At 39.1% G+C, this 18,538-nt stretch overlaps 1 protein-coding gene across 3 annotated transcripts in view; it reads right to left on the bottom strand.

Annotated features, from left to right (window-relative positions):
• The window catches only part of NUMB (NUMB endocytic adaptor protein), a 194,182-nt gene that overhangs the window by 133,792 nt on the left and 41,852 nt on the right, over positions 1-18,538 (bottom strand). For all 3 annotated transcript variants that reach the window (XM_021679777.1, XM_044918347.1, XM_021679778.2), the window contains exon 2: positions 11,764-11,895. The gene's annotated coding sequence lies outside the window, so the exon portion shown is untranslated. The remainder of the gene's footprint in view (positions 1-11,763; positions 11,896-18,538) is intronic.

The raw sequence follows: 18,538 nt of genomic DNA, 5'->3' as shown, positions 1-18,538 counted from the left end.
AACTTGGCAATATCCATCTAAACACATTTAAATGAACATATATCTAGGAATGTATCACACAGAAATCATCAGACCAGTCTGATAATTTATGGTATATTTATACCGCTGGTTCTCAAGCTTTAGCATACATCAGAATCACCTACACAGCTTGTAGGACCATAGACTGCTGGGCCCCAACAGAAGAGTTTCTGGTTCTGTAGGTCTGGGTAGAGACCAAGAATCTGCATAAAGTGTTTCCAGGTAACACTGATACTGTTGCTCCAAAGACCACACTAAGAACGATTGATCTATATAATAGAGTTCTATGAAGCCATTAAAAATGAAATAGATCGGGCGCCTGGGTGGCTCAGTTGGTTAAGCGACTGCCTTCGGCTCAGGTCATGATCCTGGAGTCCCGGGATCGAGTCCCGCATCGGGCTCCCTGCTCGGCAGGGAGTCTGCTTTGCCCTCTGACCCTATCCCCTCTCATGTGTTCTCCCTCATTCTCTCTGTCTCAAATAAATAAATAAAATCTTTAAAAAAAAAAAATGAAATAGATCTGTATTTATTGATATAATGTATAAATGCAGTACTGTGCTGAAAAACTGGCTCTGGATAGAATTAGGCAGAGAGAAGGAAGCCCTGATTATATCATTTGCCCATTTCCATGGTGTAACTACTCCCACCATTGCTAACATCAAGTTACCAATGATTTGGGCTTGCATAATTCTTTAATTACTGGTTCTGGTGAGCCAGTGCACACACCATCGAGAAAAACACCTAAAACTATTAAGGTATAACTGTAATAGCAGTTATCTTTGAGTAGGATTACAGGAATTTTATTTTCTTTATGGTTTTCTATGTTTTCTCAACAGTTTTACAACAAATATTTTTACTTTTATAATAAAAAGCTATTCACATTTTATTTATTTTTTAGATTTTATTTATTTATTTGACAGAGAGAGAGAGAGAGAGAGCACAAACAGGGGGAGTGGCAGGCAGAGGCAGAGGGAGAAGCAGGCTCCCCACAGAGCAGGGGGAGCCCGATGTGGGACTCGATCCCAGGACCCTAGGATCATGACCTGAGCTGAAGGCAGTCGCTTAACCAACTGAGCCACCCAGGTGCCCAAAGCTATTAACATTTTAAAAAATAAAATGAAGTTATCACTTTAGATGAGTTCTTTATAGTTGAAATTTAGCAGCCCTTCTCTCAGAAGAGACAAGGCTATTTAAATACAGGTCTATCCACTCTTCCACTATCCTTTGTTAACCAGGCCTTGACAAAGTAAGAAAAGAGAGAGAGAAAGAATAAAGCCTAACTGGGAGTCTTTAAACTCTAGCCATGGAACATGGAGGGCTAGATGTTGTCTTTATAAAATGAAGCATTAATAGCTGCCCTAGAATCCAAGCGGAAAATAAACTGAGACAGCCTCAACTTGTTATTATAAATCCAGTTTCACAAAGGGAGCAAAAGCATAATCCCTCTAGCCTTGCCTCATCAAAATGTAGGCTTAGGCTTGATTAACAGTTCACCAAAGCATTGTTAATGAGAAAAAAAAACAAAAACAAAAATAGCATATATGTCCCACAATATAAGATTAAATCACTTAAAGCCATAAAATGAAATAATATGCACCCATTACATGGTAATGTAGATACATTTCCACAATACAGAAAAATGGTCATAAATCATTGTGAAACGAAAAGTGTACATTACAAAAAATAGCATACACAGGTATGTGATCCTATTAACAAAAATATATATCTGTGTGTGTACGAATTTGTATGTGTATGAATATTTAAAGACCAGAAAGATACAGCCAATGTTAATAGCCATTATCTCTAGATTAGGATATTACAGATGATCTGAATTTTAAAAATATCTACAACACAAAGTAAAACTACAAGAAAAAAAGAAAAGAGACAAATTTTAAAAATATCTACAACAAGTATGTTTTATTTGGGTAGTATTTTTAGTCAACATGCAGGGAAAACCCTGGTATCAATAAATAGATGCCAAATTTCACTCTCAATCACAGAAATGTAAATTAAAACAAAACACTAATTGGGGCGCCTCGGTGGCTCAGTCGGTTAAGCATCTGAATCTTGATTTCAGCTCAGGTTGTGATCTCAGGGTCCTGGGATCAAGCCCTGCGCCAGGCTCCGTGCTCAACACGAAGTCTGCTTGGGATCCTCTCTCCCCCTCTCCCTCAGTCTCTCCTCCCCCCATTCGTGCTCTCTCTCTCTCTCTAAAATAAAGAAAGGAAAAGAAAAGAAAAACAAAACGCTGCTTTATACCCATCAGACTGACAAGGCTAAACAGATGGATAAGACCAAATGCTGGTGAGGATTTAAGGAAACAGGAACCCTAATACACATAAACTGGGCAACCATTCTGGAAAACAATATGGGAATATTAAGTGAAATTAAGTATGTGTATGGACCATATGTCAGTAATTCCTTTCCTCAGTATATACCACAGGGAAACCATTGCATAATTCAATAGGGAATATGTATAAGGAAATGCATAATAATATTATCTGTGTTAGCAGTTTCCAAGCCACACCTAAAGACCCATTAAAGAAACAAGTAAATAAAATGTAGAAATCCATATACAATGGAATATTATACAACAGGCAGTAGTTATCCAATAGCCTTTAAATATATTTAAATCTTGGGGCACATGGGTGGCTCAGCTGTTTAAGTGTCCCACTCTTGATCTCGGCCCAGGTCTTGATCTCAGGGTTGTGAGTTCAAGCCCTGCACTGGGCTCCACACTGGGAGTGGAACCTACTAAATAAATAAACAAATAAACAAACAAGTTTAAATCTTAAGTTAGTGTTGAGCAAAAAAGAGTAAGTAAGATTCACAACACAATACCATTATGCCAAAGTCCCAAAATTTAAGCCAAGTTTTATCTTACATAACAAAAAGCTCACCTTCACAACTAAATTTAAAAGTCTTTTTGTTGGGGTGCCTGGCTGGCTCATTCAGTGGAGCATGCGACTCTTGATCTCAGGGTTGTAAGTTCAAGCCCTATATTAGGTGTACAGATTACTTAAAAATAAAACTTCATTAAAAAAAAAAAAAAGTCTTGTTTTCCACAGAAACACTGTCCGGTTTCCGCAGCTGATTTTTTGGAACAGATGAAAAATTTTCACTACTAATCAACAATATCCCTTTTACTACAAATAAAGTAAACCTCAAATAAATTTCTAAAGTAAATTCAATGACTGACTCCCTACCTATTATATGGATCCCAAATTAGAGAAATCATAACTAAAAATAGCAGGAACAGATGCTTTTTACTGAGAGCTTACATGGTGCCACATTGTACATATATAATCTTTAATGCTTCGAACAATCCTGAGAGGTAAACACTGCAGGTTAATAAACTATGTCAAGAGATTACATGATTTGCCTAAGACCATACATTTATTGTGTAGTGGAACTAGGAATCAAATCAAGTCTGTTGACTATGAAGTCCATGCTCTTCCACTCTAGCACAACGTCTACCCACCAATTATAATAATATCTCCTTGTCACACCACCAATGCAGCAGGCACTATATTAAGTACTTTAAATAAATTATCTCCTTCCCACTTCACAATTACCCTAAAAGTCAGGTAGTATTAACGCCATTTCACATATGAGAAAACAGACGCTTACATATTCTAAAACCTGCCCAAGGTCCCAAAATTCAAGCTAAAGTTTACCTTGAATAACCAAAAAGCTCATTTTCACAACTAAATTTAAAATTCCTTTTGTTTCCTACAGTACCCAGTAAGATGTTACTATGTAACTGTAAAGCACCTATGTGCTGAATATCACACTGATGTCAGATGAATTTCTGAAATAAAACGAACGCAATCATATAATTGTGACAGATGCTGTTAACTGGCTGCCCAAAAAGCCATTCCCAAATCCTTTCTTCCTCCTTGCATCTCACTATAGAGACCAAAAGGCTACTTACAGTTAGAAGTGACCATAGGACCCAATTTTGGTCCAGGAAACATTAGAAGTAACCTGCTAGAAACACTAATAGGAAAGCTTTTGCTTGGTCTGGACCTTTTGCCTTCCTCCTTAAATGTGGTTGGAAGGCTGGAGTTGTAGCTATCTCACGACCATGAAGGCCAAGCAAATCACAAAGATACGGGCCCCAACATTGTTGAGCCACTGAAGCAACACGAGCAACTGCCAATACTTCCAGACTTATGTAAGAAAAACAGACCTTTCTTTGTTTAAGCCTTGTAGCCAGGTTTTCAATTACTTTACAGTTGGATACAATCCTTATACAACACCATTATCAAAAACTACTGTAACTGTAACTATAACTTCCTGACTAATGACTAAAACCAAAATTACATGCTAGTCCTAAATCAGTCTGACAAAATTATAATCTCTTGATAAGGACTATTCTGAGTATCTGCTCAGACAGCTTTAGGAAGTCTGAGCTGCGGGGAGAGTGACAGAAAACAACAATACAGAATCAGGAAGCTCCCTGGGCTCTGAATTGCACATATGATAGGAGCTCAAACACTCAAAACTATCACCAAGAGTGCATTATCAGGAGGGCCATCTTCTCAAACAATAACTTAAGCTTTCAGGAGTCAACTTCAAAACGAAAGCCCTGGAACGTTAAGACTACTGTCCCCCTCAAGTTCATATTGCTAGTATTCTTAGGTATGATAATGGTATTAGAATTATATAGAAAAATAATTTGCTTTATTAAATGTTTATTAAAGTATAACGTCTTTTTTTTTTTTTAGAAGATAAACTAAGTACTTAGGGGTGAAGTATGCTCATGCCTGCAATGTTCTTTCAAGTGGTTCACAGATAAGAGAATACACACATATTAGAATATATACATATGAAGCAAGTATGGCAAAACATTTAAGTTATTGAATTATCAGTTGGAGATATACAGATGGTCAATGTACTATTCTTTCAATATTCTCGTATATTTGAAATGTTCGTAATAAAAGTTGGTGTTGTTAGTTTCCTGGCTTGAGTATTATGCTAAACTATGTAAAATATAACCACTGGGGAAAACTGGGGAAAAGTCACACTGGACCTCTCTATCTTCTTTTTACAACTTCCTATGAATCTAAAATTGTATCAAAATAAAATGTTAAAACAAAAGTGTTGGGAAGACTTCCCATTTTGTAACAGAGTAAACAAACACCTCCATTTATCTCTCAATGAACTACACTATAAAACCTGGATGGAGGGACGCCTGGGTGGCTCAGTCGGTTAAGCGGCTGCCTTCGGCCCAGGTCATGATCCCAGGATCCTGGGATTGAGTCCCACATCCAGCTCCTTGCTCAGCAGGGAGCCTGCTTCTCCCTCTCTCTCCCTCTGCTTGTGCTCTATCAAATAAATAAAATCTAAAAAAAAAAAAAAAAAAACCTGGATGGAATGCATGAACAGCTACGGGAAGACCCTGAAAATTATTACAGGTGGATCTGGGAAGAGCACCAGAATTCAAAGTATCACTGAACCTGCTGTGAGTTTACCATTTTTTCCCTCTAGTATTTCCCAGCCTAAACACAACACAATCCAAAACTCCTAAGTGAGCACTATGGCGCAGGTGGAAAGAAATACAGGAGAAGCCCTCTAGCCCTGGATCAAAGCTAGGAAAGGGAACTTCTAAGCTCAGAAAAAGATGGGGCGCCTGGGTGGCTCAGTCGGTTAAGCATCTGCCTCTGGCTCAGGTCATGATCCCAGGGTCCTGGGATGGAGCCCACATCGGGCTCCCTGATGAGCAAGGAGCCTGCTTCCTACTCTCCCTCTGCCTGCCGCTCCCCTTGCTTGTGCACGCTCTCTCTCACTCTCTCTCTGTCAAATAAATAGTCTTTAATAAAAATAAAGCTCAGAAAAAGAGGGGTGAATCCCTTGGGAATTTATTCTCTCTTTGTCCCCATCCTCTCATGCTCCAGTCCCCCAAGGTCTTCTGTGGTGGATACAGCAGCAGCAGCAAGAGCATCTGAAAACAGAAAGCCTCCAGGGGTGAAAATTCCGAGGGGAACCCCTGCCTTCAAGTGGGCAGACCAAACTCCTTTTTTTTTTTTTTTTCCTTTTCTCTATGTCCTCAGGGAAGTGATTCCATAAAGTTGTTATGAACTCCTGAGCTCACCCTCAACCTGTGTAGGTATGGACCTAAAGTAACTAATATAACAAAAAAATTGAAAACTGAGATAATGGGTAGACCTCCATCCAGAAAGCATCACTCTCAAGGTCATGAAAGTTCCTCACCCACAAGGTTACTACTCATTCACTTATACAAGTACTGGATGAATAAGGCCCCTTCTTTGTCATTAAGGAGGTAGCAGTCTAGGAAAGGATGCAGACACACTAATAAATAACTGCAATTTAGTTTGAGAGCTGCTATAATAAAGATACATACCAGATACAGAGTTATTGCAGAAAATGAAGCAATTAAATTGACTTGGATAAGCCAGGGAGCACTTCGGAGAACTGATTTAGCTGGAGCTTAAATGATATATCATAGTATCCCTAAAAAGGCAAGGTGGGCAGGAAACAGCATTCTAGGCAATGGGAAGAGTTGGCAAAAGCTCAAAGGCAGAACATCAGGTATTAAAGTAACTACAAGGAATTTGGTGAGAATAATCTAAAAGGTAGCACTAAGCTACAAGACTGAAATGTAGCTAGAAAACAGATAGGAAGTATGGGTCCATTAAGGTACAGCTCCTTAAACATCACATTAAGAAATTTACCTGTTTTCATAGGTAATAGAATATAATTATAAGTGGTATAATCAGACCTGTAACAGGATAATTCTAGTTGTTTTCTGTTTTCTGACTATTCTGGACTAGAATAGTAACCTCCAAATTTTTTTGATCCCGTACCTATTACTAAAAAAATTTGAGTATATCCCTCAATATATGTATATTTATATTACATTTAGACATATTATATTGAACATGTGTATATATTAAATATACAAAGGAGAAACTGTTTAATGATGAGATAGTGGCACCTGGGTGGTATAATCTGTTAAGCATCTAACTCTTGATTTCGGCTCAGGTCATGATCTCAAGGTTGTGAGATCAAGCCCTTGCATAAGGACTCCATGCTCTGCACAGAGTCTGCTTGAGATTCTCTCTCCCTCTCCCTTTACCCTCCAGCTCGTACTCTCTCTATAAAATAAATAAATTTTTTTAAAAAATGATGAGATAATATAATAACAGCCAAGTAGAAACAATCCAAATACCCATCAACTGATGAATTAATTTTTAAAATTGGTATACCAAGGGGCACCTGGCTGGCTCAGTCAGTAGAGTAGATGACTCTTGATCTCAGGGTTGTAAGTTCAAGCCCCACACTGAGTGTAGAGATAACTTAAAAATAAAATCTTTGGGCGCCTGGGTGGCTCAGTTGGTTAGGCGACTGCCTTCGGCTCAGGTCATGATCCTGGAGTCCCTGGATCGAGTCCCGCATCGGGCTCCCTGCTCGGCAGGGAGTCTGCTTCTCCCTCTGACCCTCCTGACCCTCCCCCCTCTCAGTCTCTCTCTCTCAAATAAATAAAATCTTTTAAATAAATAAATAAATAAATAAATAAATAAAATCTTTAAAAAGTAAATAAATAAAATTTGGCATAACTATATAATGGAATATTCAATAATAAAAAGGAACAATGCTGGGATGCCTAGGTGGCTCAGTCAGCTAGGTGTCCGATTCTTGATTTCAGCTCAGGTCATGATCTCAGGCTTCATGCTGGGCGTGGAACCTGCTTAAGATTCTCTCTCTCCCTCTCCCTCTGCCCCTCTCTTTCCTTCTCTCTCTCTACAAAAAAAAAAAAAAAAGGAAATTCTGACATGTACTACATCATATGTCCTCGAGGACATCACACTCAGTGAAATAAGCCAGTCACAAAAAAACAATTCTGTATGATTCCACTTATATGAGGTACCTACAGTTGTCAAATTCATAGACAGAAATAGAATCCTGGCTGCCAGGGGTTAGAGGGACGGGAGAATAAGGGAGTGGTTGTTTAACAGGTACAGAGTTTCAGTTTTACAAGATGAAAAGTTCTGGAGATTGGTTGTTCAACAATGTGAATATACTTATTAATATTACTGAACTGTACACTAAAAAATAGTTAATATGGTAAATTTTATGTTATGCCAATCACTTCCTTACCATAAATTTTAAACACTTTTGTTAAACATTTCAAACATAAAAGGTGTTATATTTTTTAATAATGGGGGTGGGGAATTCAAGAGAAGAAAGTCACACAACTTCTAGTTTGCCAAAAATCTGTGTAAGCATGAACTGAATGCCATTTTTCAACTGAGAGTCATTATAATTTTAGAAATCAGAATAAGTAGAATAACCACTAACCCCAAAGAAATATAATTTCTGCCTTCCACAATTATTCAAAAATCTTTTTTGTATTTAAAAAAAAATATTTACATAGTCATTCACCTTTTTAAAGATTTGAGAGAGAGAGAGCAAGCAAGCATGGGAGGGGGGGGCAGAAGGAAAGGGAGAAGCAGACTCCTGGCTGAGTGAGCAGGGAGCCCAATGTGGGGCTCGATCCCAGGACCCCGAGATCATGACCCAAATCAAAGGCAGGTGACCAACTGACTGAGCCACCCAGGAGCCCCAATAGTCCTTCATCTTCACGAGAGAACCTTATCATTTACCTCCTTCCATGAATTGAGTGCCACAGAGTAAACACCAGCATATTTGCAATTTCTATAGGGTGTTTTCAAAAGTTTTTATTGTTGTTTGTTTTAGCTCAGTCAGAAAGCAGTATTTCACTCATTCAAGGGATTTTTATCCCCTCAGACACAGGCCTTGCAGAATGAAGGCAAGATAAACCTGTAAAAGATGTTATCAGCAATTTACCTACTCAAGACTTCTTAAAAGCAAAAGTGGGCTGTAAAAATGCTTAAAACAAAAAAAGAAGGCAAGTTAATGCTTACAGGCTTTATATATGTTTGTATATATACACATGTATTTGTTGCAGTTGTTATTTAAGACATAATATTTTACACTACTCATTATTCCCAATCTATGTCTACTGGAAAACATCATGTTTTTAAATGAAAAAAAATTAAAACAGCTTTCCCAATTATTACACCTTTGAACTAAAATATATTGTTTCACAAACTCAGTCAATTCTGATTATTCACAGTTAAGGGCAAACTTCTGATATTACCTCTATTGTCACAAGAGCTGGTTCAGTCATTTTCCACTTTAAGATATCTGTGAGTAGTTGGGAAATAGAACTGAATCACCTCTGCCATATTAGGCTCATATCTAGACAGCAAAAAAAAATTTCTGGGCCTAAGAGATGAGTGTGTGTGTGTGTGTGTGTGCGCGTGTACACACATACATACTGGTATATATTAATTATAGTTTATTATATAGCTTATTTCCCACCTATAGTGAATGGACCAACATCTCCATGTATACTTATAGGATTCCCTAAAAATATTATCCCATTACATCCAGAAATTAAGTACTAGCTACACTGAAACCTGCCAAAGGCAATTCATATAATCAGTGAGTTAAGTGTGTTCAATAATACAACCAAATAGGGGCATCTGTGTGGCTCTCAGTCAGTTAAGCAACCGACTCTTGATTTCAACTCAAGTCATGATCTCAGGGTCCTGAGATTGAGCTCGAAGTCGGGCACCCTGCTCAGCAGGGAGTCTGCCTGAGATTCTCCCCCTCTGCTCCTCCCCCACTCATGCTCTCGCTCTCAAATAAATAAATCTTTTTTTTTTTTTTAAGATTTTATTTATTTATTTGACAGAAAGAGACAAAGGGAGAGAGGGAACATAAGCAGGGGGAGTGGGAGAGGGAGAAGCAGGCTCCTTGCCGAGCAGGGAGCCCGATGTGGGGTTCGATACCAGGATCCTGGGATCTTGACCTGAGCCGAAGGCAGATGCTTAATGACTGAGCCCCAAGTAAGTCTTTTTTAAAAATAACAATACAACCAAATACTCTACAACTTTGCAAGTTTTCTTGTTCCACTGAAATTTTAAAATATTTACCAGAAATTTAGCAGGTAAAATTGTACAATCCTAAAAAAGATTACATAGTTTCCCTTAAAATAAGCAGATAGACAAAACAAACTTGATGCATACAGTAACATTGACACTACTTTCTCAAATCTATCCTATTAGAAACCAGTTTCCCAAATAATTCTCCAAATATTAAAATAAGAAAACAAAGTAGCCTTTAAACTAAAATAAAAGCTTTTTTTTCAAAAACAAAAAATCCAAACTACAAATCTTATTTTGCATCTTGCTTACAAATTTTTGTCTCCATTTTTCAGTTTGCTGCTTTACTGATACAAAAGAAAACTCAAAATCTATTTCACCTCTTCCTGTTTAGACACCTTATTCTCAGCATAATATTCTACTTAGACAGGAAAAGCACATAAAATTCTTACTGGACTCATACACTATAATTTTCTGTCAATATTCCTCTTTTTATATATTACTTAAAAGTAATACAAACTGGGGGCGCCTGGGTGGCTCAGTCGGTTAAGCGACTGCCTTCAGCTCAGGTCATGATCCCGGAGTCCCAGGATCGAGTCCCACATCAGACTCCCGGCTCAATGGGGAGTCTGCTTCTCCCTGTGACCCTCTCCCCTCTCATGCTCTCTCTCTCAAATAAATAAATAAAATCTTTTTTAAAAATAAAAATAAATAAATAAGTAATACAAACTGTGGCACATTACATTCTCCAAAGATGGCCCAATGGCAGATTCCATCCCATGTGCTCTTCTTCTAATGAGATGCTGATACTCCTCCCTTCAAGTGGTGTGGTCAATGTCTACCCCTCCTCTGAACCTAGGTGGACCTTTAGGACTATCTCAACCAACAGAAAAAAGCAGAGTACCACTATGTGACTTCCAAAACCAAATCAAATATGCCATGCAACTTCACCTTGCTCTCTTGGGATGCTCTTTCTTAGAACCTAGCCACCATGCTGTGAGGAAGCCAAGCAGCCAAAAGGAGAGGTCATGTGCAGGTGTTGTGGCTAACAGCCCAGGCTTCAGTCCCTACCAAAAGCTAGCATTAACCACAAGACACAGACATGTGTGCCAAGCCTTCAAATGATTCCAGCGCCCAGCCATCAAGCTGCCCCCACCCTTCCAGCTACTTCATCTTAGGCCACATATTAACAGAGACAAGCTGTCCCCACTAAGCAAGTCTTATCCAAATTATAGATACATGAGCAAAATAAATGACTGGTATGTTTTAAACCACTAAGTTAGGGGTGGTTTGTTATGTAACAACAGATAACTAACACAAGCTCATAAATACAATTTGGAAAAATACACAAAAAGAGAAAGAAGAAAACTTTTAATTACCCTAAGTTTCATCACTGTTAACATTTTGACACATATTTTACCATCAAGAAAATATTTTGCAGGGTGCCTGGGTGGCTCAGTTGGTTAAGCGACTGCCTTCGGCTCAGGTCATGATCCTGGAGTCCCGGGATCGAGTCCCACATCGGGCTCCCTGCTCGGCAGGGAGTCTGCTTCTCCCTCTGACCCTCCTCCCTCTCATGCTCTCTGTCTCTCATTCTCTCTGTCTCAAATAAATAAATAAAATCTTTAAAAAAAAAAAAAAAGAAAGAAAATATTTTGCCCCACTCAATTAAGATGCCAAATGCCTTGTTTTGACCATGACAAAAGGCTATATTTTTAAAGGCAGCCAACTGTTGTCATCTAACAAGAAATAGGAAGGAAAAACATTAGCATTCATTCTACTTATCTTTACTATCTCTTTCACATACCTGTCCTTAGTGAGGTGTCTGAGGATGGCTGGTACACCAATATTCCAATCTGTGGATGTGAATCAAGATCTTGGGTCGCAATAGCAGCTACACTGGACCTCCTCCCTGGAAGAAGTTGCTGAAGCTCCAAATCTGAAATTTTGAAGGAAAGAAAATGCTAAATATAAAACATTTCCTTTTTTTTTTTTTTAAGATTTTATTTATCTGAGAGACAAAGTGTGTGCGAGAGCGAGCGAGCACGAGCAGGGGGAGGGGCAGGAGAGAGAGAAGCAGACTCTCCACTGAACACAGAGCTGGCCGTAGGGCTCGATCCCAGGACCCCAAGATCATGACCTGAGCTGAAGTGAGCCACTTAAGACTGAGCCACCCAGTGGGACGCCTGGGTGGCTCAGTCGGTTAGGCATCTGCCTTCGGCTCAGGTCGTGATCCCAGGGTCCTGGGATCGAGTCCCACATCGAGCCCCCTGCTCAGCGGGGAGCCTGCTTCTCCCTCTCCCACTCCCCCTGCTTTGTGTGCTCTGTCTCTCTCTGGCAAATAAATAAATAAAATTAAAAAAAAAAAGACTGAGCCACCCAGGCACCCCCCAACATTTCCTTTCAATCATTTATAATTCCATCTTTGCTACTGAATGGGGGCTGGTAGAATGGGTTAAGATTACATGTAAGTAGGGGCGCCTGGGTGGCTCAGTTGGTTGAGCGACTGCCTTCGGCTCAGGTCATGATCCTGGAGTCCCAGGATCGAGTCCCACATCGGGCTCCCTGCTCAGCAGGGAGTCTGCTTCTCCCTCTGACCCTCCCCCCTCTCATGTGCTCTCTCTCTCATTCTGTCTCTCAAATAAATAAATAAAATCTTAAAAAAAAAAAAAAAAAAGATTACATGTAAGTAATGCACAGCTTTTACTGAAAATGGAGTTGGGTAATGTGGATTCAAGTCCCAGCTCTACTTCTTACTAGATATATGATCTTACCTAAGGAACAAATTCTCTGGGCCTAAGTATCACCATGTGATGAAGACTAAGGTGACTGGATCAAAATTTGGGGCTGGTAGTCAGAAGACCTGGGTTCCAAACTCACTTATTCTGCCTTGCTGTAAGAACTTTGATACTTCTCGGGGCGCCTGGGTGGCTCAGTCATTAAGCGTCTGCCTTCAGCTCAGGTCATGATCCCAGGGTCCTGGGATCGAGCCCCGCATCGGGCTCCCTGCTCCGCGGGAAGCCTGCTTCTCCCTCTCACACTCCCCTTACTTGTGTTCCCTCTCTCGCTGCCTCTCTCTCTGTCAAATAAATAAATAAAATCTTTAAAAAAAAAAGAACTTTGATACTTCTCTGAGGTCAGATACATCAACTCTAAAAGAAAAGGGTTGCATTAGATAATGGTTCCTGAAATCTAATCTTTAAATAGATGCCAGCCATGACCAAAAATGGGTGTAAAGTTACCAATTGTGCTTACTCTGAGACTGTCCTTCCTACTTTTTTCTGGTATTAAAATGGCTTCTTTTATGAGACGATGTGATAGACAGTACTAGTTGTTTTATAAATAAAGAGTCAAAATCAAAAGCTGTAGCCCTATGTAAGCAATATAGAATTCTTTTAGAAATTCTAGTGTCTCTATGATTTCCATGAGCTCTAAAATCCCCTCTATTTCTAACAATCTATGTATCCATTCACTACTCAACTGGTATTTTTTGGGTACCTAACATGTGACAGGCACTCTACTAGTTGCTAGGGGAGCCCAAAAATAAGTAAGATTAGTCCCTGCTCTAAAAATTCTCCCAATCTAATAGGAAAGCAGATACATAAACCCCAAAGACAATATAACGGGTTTTCTAATAGAGGCTTTGCACCTTTTAAGAGGTAAAACAGTGGAATGAATGAGTTTCTAAATTAAGTAGGATTTTATTTTTCTGTTTTTTTTTAAGATTTTTTTTTTTAAGTAATCTCTACACCCAACATGGAGCTTAAACAAGCCCGAGATCAAGAGTTGCACGCTCCACCGACTCAGCCAGCCAGGCGCCTCAAATTAAGTAGGATTTTAAAGTGAGTTTTATAGTTGTATGAGGAATTACTTAACCTCTTTAAATTTCAATTTCCTGATTTGCAAAAAACAGGAATGATTACAGATAAAAGAGTTGCAGTAAATAGATATTAAAAACAAAGGCCAACCAACCAAAGTTTGGCTTATACACTTTCCAGGAGACAAATTAAAAATTTAACATGTAGGGGCGCCTGGGTGGCTCAGTCGTTAAGCGTCTGCCTTCGGCTCAGGTCATGATCCCAGGGTCCTGGGATCGAGTCCCACATCGGGCTCCCTGCTCGGCAGGAAGCCTGCTTCTCCCTCTCCCACTCCCCCTGCTTGTGTTCCTTCTCTCTCTATCTCTCTCTGTCAAATAAATAAATAAATAATCTTTAAAAAAAAAAAAATTTAACATGTAGGGAGGCGTGGCTGGCTCAGTTGGTTAGGCATCCACCTTAGGCTCAAGTCATGATCCCAGGGTCCTGGGATTGAGTTCCACATCGGGCTCCTTGCTCCGCGGGAAGCCTGCTTCTCTCTCTGCCTCTCCCCCTGCTTGTGCTCTCCCTGTCTCTGACAAATAAATAAATAAAATATTTTTTTTTAAATGATCATGTATTAATGATCCAGCACAAAAGGGATCATTTACAACACTGACTTATACTCAAGGGTACCTTTCTCCATTAACCTCTGAATAACTGAAGGGGTACAACCAAGTTTGCTCCATTTATATTCCTAGCACCTAGTGCAATTCCTTATAAATAGCAGGTATTAACAGTTTATTAGAAAAAAAGACTGAATGAATGGCTTCTTTTTGTATGAATTAAAGTTATAGTAGCTGAAAGTAAAAATTCTTAAGTTTTCATTCAAAACTAATTTTTTTTTTAAAGATTTTATTTATTTATATGAGAGAGAGAGCGAGAACAGGAACACAAGCAGGGGGAGTGGCAGAGGGAGAAGCAGGCTTCCTGCTGAGCAGGGAGAGCCCGATGTGGGACTCGATCTCAGGACCCTGGGATCATGACCTGAGCCAAAGGCAGATGCCTAACGACTGAGCCACCCAGGTGCCCCAAAACTAATTTTAAGTATATATTTTAAGTACCCAACCTGTCATAATGGAACCTGAATATGCAGGCCTGTTTTAAAAAGCAAAATAGGGGCGCCTGGGTGGCTGAGATGGTTGAGCGTCTGCCTTCGGCTCAGGTCATGATCTCCAGGTCCTAGGATCAAGCCCTGCAGCAGACTCCCAGCTTCTCCCTCACCCTCTGCCTCTCCCCCTGTTCATGCTCCCTGTATCTCTCTGTCTCAGATGAATAAAATCTTCTAAAAAAATAATAAAATAAATAAAAAGCAAAATAAATTCACCAGACAATGCAGTAGTGGTGTTCCTGAATAAGAAGAGTAGAAGCATGCAATATATGTTAAGAAAAAAAAAAGAAGAAGAAGGTAGCAGGAGGGGAAGAATGAAGCGGGGGAAATCGGAGGGGTAGACGAACCATGAGAGACGATGCACTCTGAAAAACAAACTGAGGGTTCTAGAGGGGAGGGGGGTGGGAGGATGGGTTAGCCTGGTGGTGGGTATTGAGGAGGGCACATTCTGCATGGAGCACTGGGTGTTATGCACAAACAATGAATCATGGAACACTACATCTAAAACTAATGATGTAATGTATGGGGATTAACATAAGAATAAAAAAATTAAATTAAAAAAAAAAAAGAAGAGTAGAAGCAGCTAACATTAATTAAGCACTTACTATGTGCCAAAAACTCTTCTAAGAGCTTTCCATGGATTTCCAGGATTTCTCATAATCCTGACAAGAACCCTTATGAAATGAACTATTTATATGATCATTTTATAATAAAGAAAGCTGGACACAGAAAAGTCAAGTTACTTCCAATATCATGAAACTACTAAGAGATAGGGTTAGGATTTTTAAAAAAAGAAAATACAGCTACATGACTCCAGAGCCCCCCTTTTTAATTTTTATTTAACTAAATAACTTTATTTTAAAAAAAGGGGGGGCACCTGGGTGGGTCACTCGGTTAGGCGTCTGCCTTCGGCTCAGGTCATGACCCCAGGGTCCTGGGATCGAGTCCCACCTCGGGCTCCTTGCTCAGCAGGGAGCCTGCTTCTCCCTCTGCCTACCGCTCCCCCTGCTTGTGCTCTCTCTCTCTCTCTGATAAATTTAAAAAAAAAAAAAAAAAATTTTTTCCCAGACCTGGATTTTTTTCTTTTGGTTTTTTTTTTTTTTTTTATTTTTTTTTAAGATTTTATTTATTTATTTGACAGAGAGAATGAGATAGAGAGAGCATGAGAGTGGGGAGGGTCAGAGGGAGAAGCAGACTCCCTGCTGAGCAGGGAGCCCGATGCGGGACTCGATCCCGGGACTCCAGGATCATGACCTGAGCTGAAGGCAGTCGCTTAACCAACTGAGCCACCCAGGCGCCCCTGATTTTTTTTTTTAACAGAACAAGAAGTCCTTTAATATGTGCACTAAACACAAATACATGATACAGTCCCTCCCCTTAAAGGCCCTACACACCAATGTGGTGGTATTATTAATAAGTGGTAACATGAATAAGTAATATCTTAATTTTATTTTATTATTTTTATTTTTAAAATATTTTATTTATTTATTTGAGAGAGAGAGAGACAGAGATAGCAACAAGTAGGGAGGAGAGGGAGAAGGAGGCTCTCTGCTGAGCAGGAAGCCTGAGGCAGGGCTCCATCCCAGGACTCTGGGATCATGACCTAAGCCAAAGGCAGACACTTAACCGACTGAGCCCTCCAGGTGTCCCAAAAGTTTAAATTTCTAAAAACACAAATGAAAACACTAGCACTGTGAATTCACAGCACTAAATAAAAGGCTGCTGGTTCCAAGATTTGGTTTGCCAAATTTTTCCCTACAGATTAATGTTCAATACCCACTGAACATTTTACACCACTCCAAGATTAAGAGTCTTCTGCTAATTCTATGAAGAAAAATGAACTCCCAGTTTAGTTTATGTTCCAAGTAGCTGTCCCCAGAGGAACAGATCGGAGAAGGGCAACTTAAGCACAACATTTAAGCTTTATTCAGACCTGGAAAACAAAGAAATCTGACATACTTTCCACATAGAATATGCCTATGGAAAAAAACTATATTATCTATTTTAAAAAAGTATTTATTTTTACATTTTTTAAAACTACAATAACTATGCCAATTAGAGTAAGCATAAAAAGGGGAGGAAATCTTTCCAATTACAAATTAATTCCCCCTAATCAAAACTTAACTTATAAATTCTGTTTATCCGACTAGATATTTACTTTCATCATACCTGAAGATCTTCATCTCTTCCTAGTACCTTTTCAAACATTTTAGACCCACCCACCATCCAATCTCAATTCTGAATGCCATTCAAAAAACAGGTGATCACCTCCTTAATACCCCCTCTTAATATGTGACCATTAACAGCTATTATAATTTCATTTCACCAAAGCCAAGTGTGGTGTGCTACTCACAACTCCAAGTCTGTGTTCCATAGCTCCAAACCATTCTTCTCAAAATGGTAGCACACTATTCTTTTCTATTATAAAAATTACTTGCTACTCAAAATGTGTTTCACAGGGGCGCCTGGGTGGCTCAGTCCTTAAGTGTCTGCCTTCGCCTCAGGTCATGATTCCAGGTGCTGGGATCGAGCCCCTCCCTGCTCGGCAGGAAGCCTGCTTCTCCCTCTCCCACTCCCCCTGCTTGTATTCCCTCTCTCACTGTGTCTCTTTCTGTCAAATAAATAAAATCTTAAAAAAAAAAATGTGTTTCATAAACTGAAAGCATCATCTCAGGTCCTACCTTAGATCTACTGAACAGAATCTACATTTTAACAAGAACTTTAGGTGATTCATACACAGAAAATTTTGAGAGTCACTGTCCTAATTCACTCATTCAGGGTCCTTTTCCTCCTGCTTTACAGTTTCTGAATTACAATCTGGCATATAAGGAATCAGATCCTTTTTCTTTTGAGCATATAAAGACCTACCAAAATGAAGTGAGGAATCTTTAAATAAGATTACAGTTTCTTCACAACCTTCTTTTCATAAAAGATTGTAAGTTCTATGAAGCCAGAGATTTCAATATATTCTCAAGACCAAAACAGTGCCAGGTGAATATTTGTAGAAGAAATAGAATAGATACCAGATGATTCCTAAAGTCCTCTGACTTTTAAATCTTTGGCTCTTCCATTTCCTATGTAAGCAAAATTCTATCTAAGGAAGGGAAGTTAAAATATGAGATCATCTAAATGTACAAAATAAAAAATATGTCACTTTAAATGACTTGGTCAAGGTCACTAGGCAGGTTCACTACTAAGTTCATAAGGCTCAAAAACATTTTTCATATTATATTATTTTTTTTAAGTTTTAATTTATTTATTCATTTTAAGTAATATTCCACACCCAAAGTGGGGCTCGAACTCATGACCCTGAGATCAAAAGTTCCATGCTCTTTCGACTGAGCCAACCAGGTGCCCCAATATCATATTATTATTACTGTATTTTATTATTATATTTTAGATCAAATGACAATACTTCTTCTATTTATACACTATCATCCAAGTAGCTAGCAAATGCAAATGTCCAGAAAAGTTGTACACTCAGAGCTTAAGGAAGTCTAAAATGTCCACATTGCTGGAAAGAATCTGTACATAAAAACTGAAGATTACATGGTATGATTAGTTTCTTCAAAGCCAGAAGAAATAAGTGCTTCCAAACTTTACTGCGCTTACATTGA

This window comes from Neomonachus schauinslandi, chromosome 9, assembly GCF_002201575.2.
Source record: "Neomonachus schauinslandi chromosome 9, ASM220157v2, whole genome shotgun sequence".
In the NCBI taxonomy this organism is placed as follows: domain Eukaryota; kingdom Metazoa; phylum Chordata; class Mammalia; order Carnivora; family Phocidae; genus Neomonachus; species Neomonachus schauinslandi.
The sequence above is the reverse complement of the archived record's forward strand: the minus strand, read 5'-3'. Positions and strand labels throughout refer to the sequence as shown.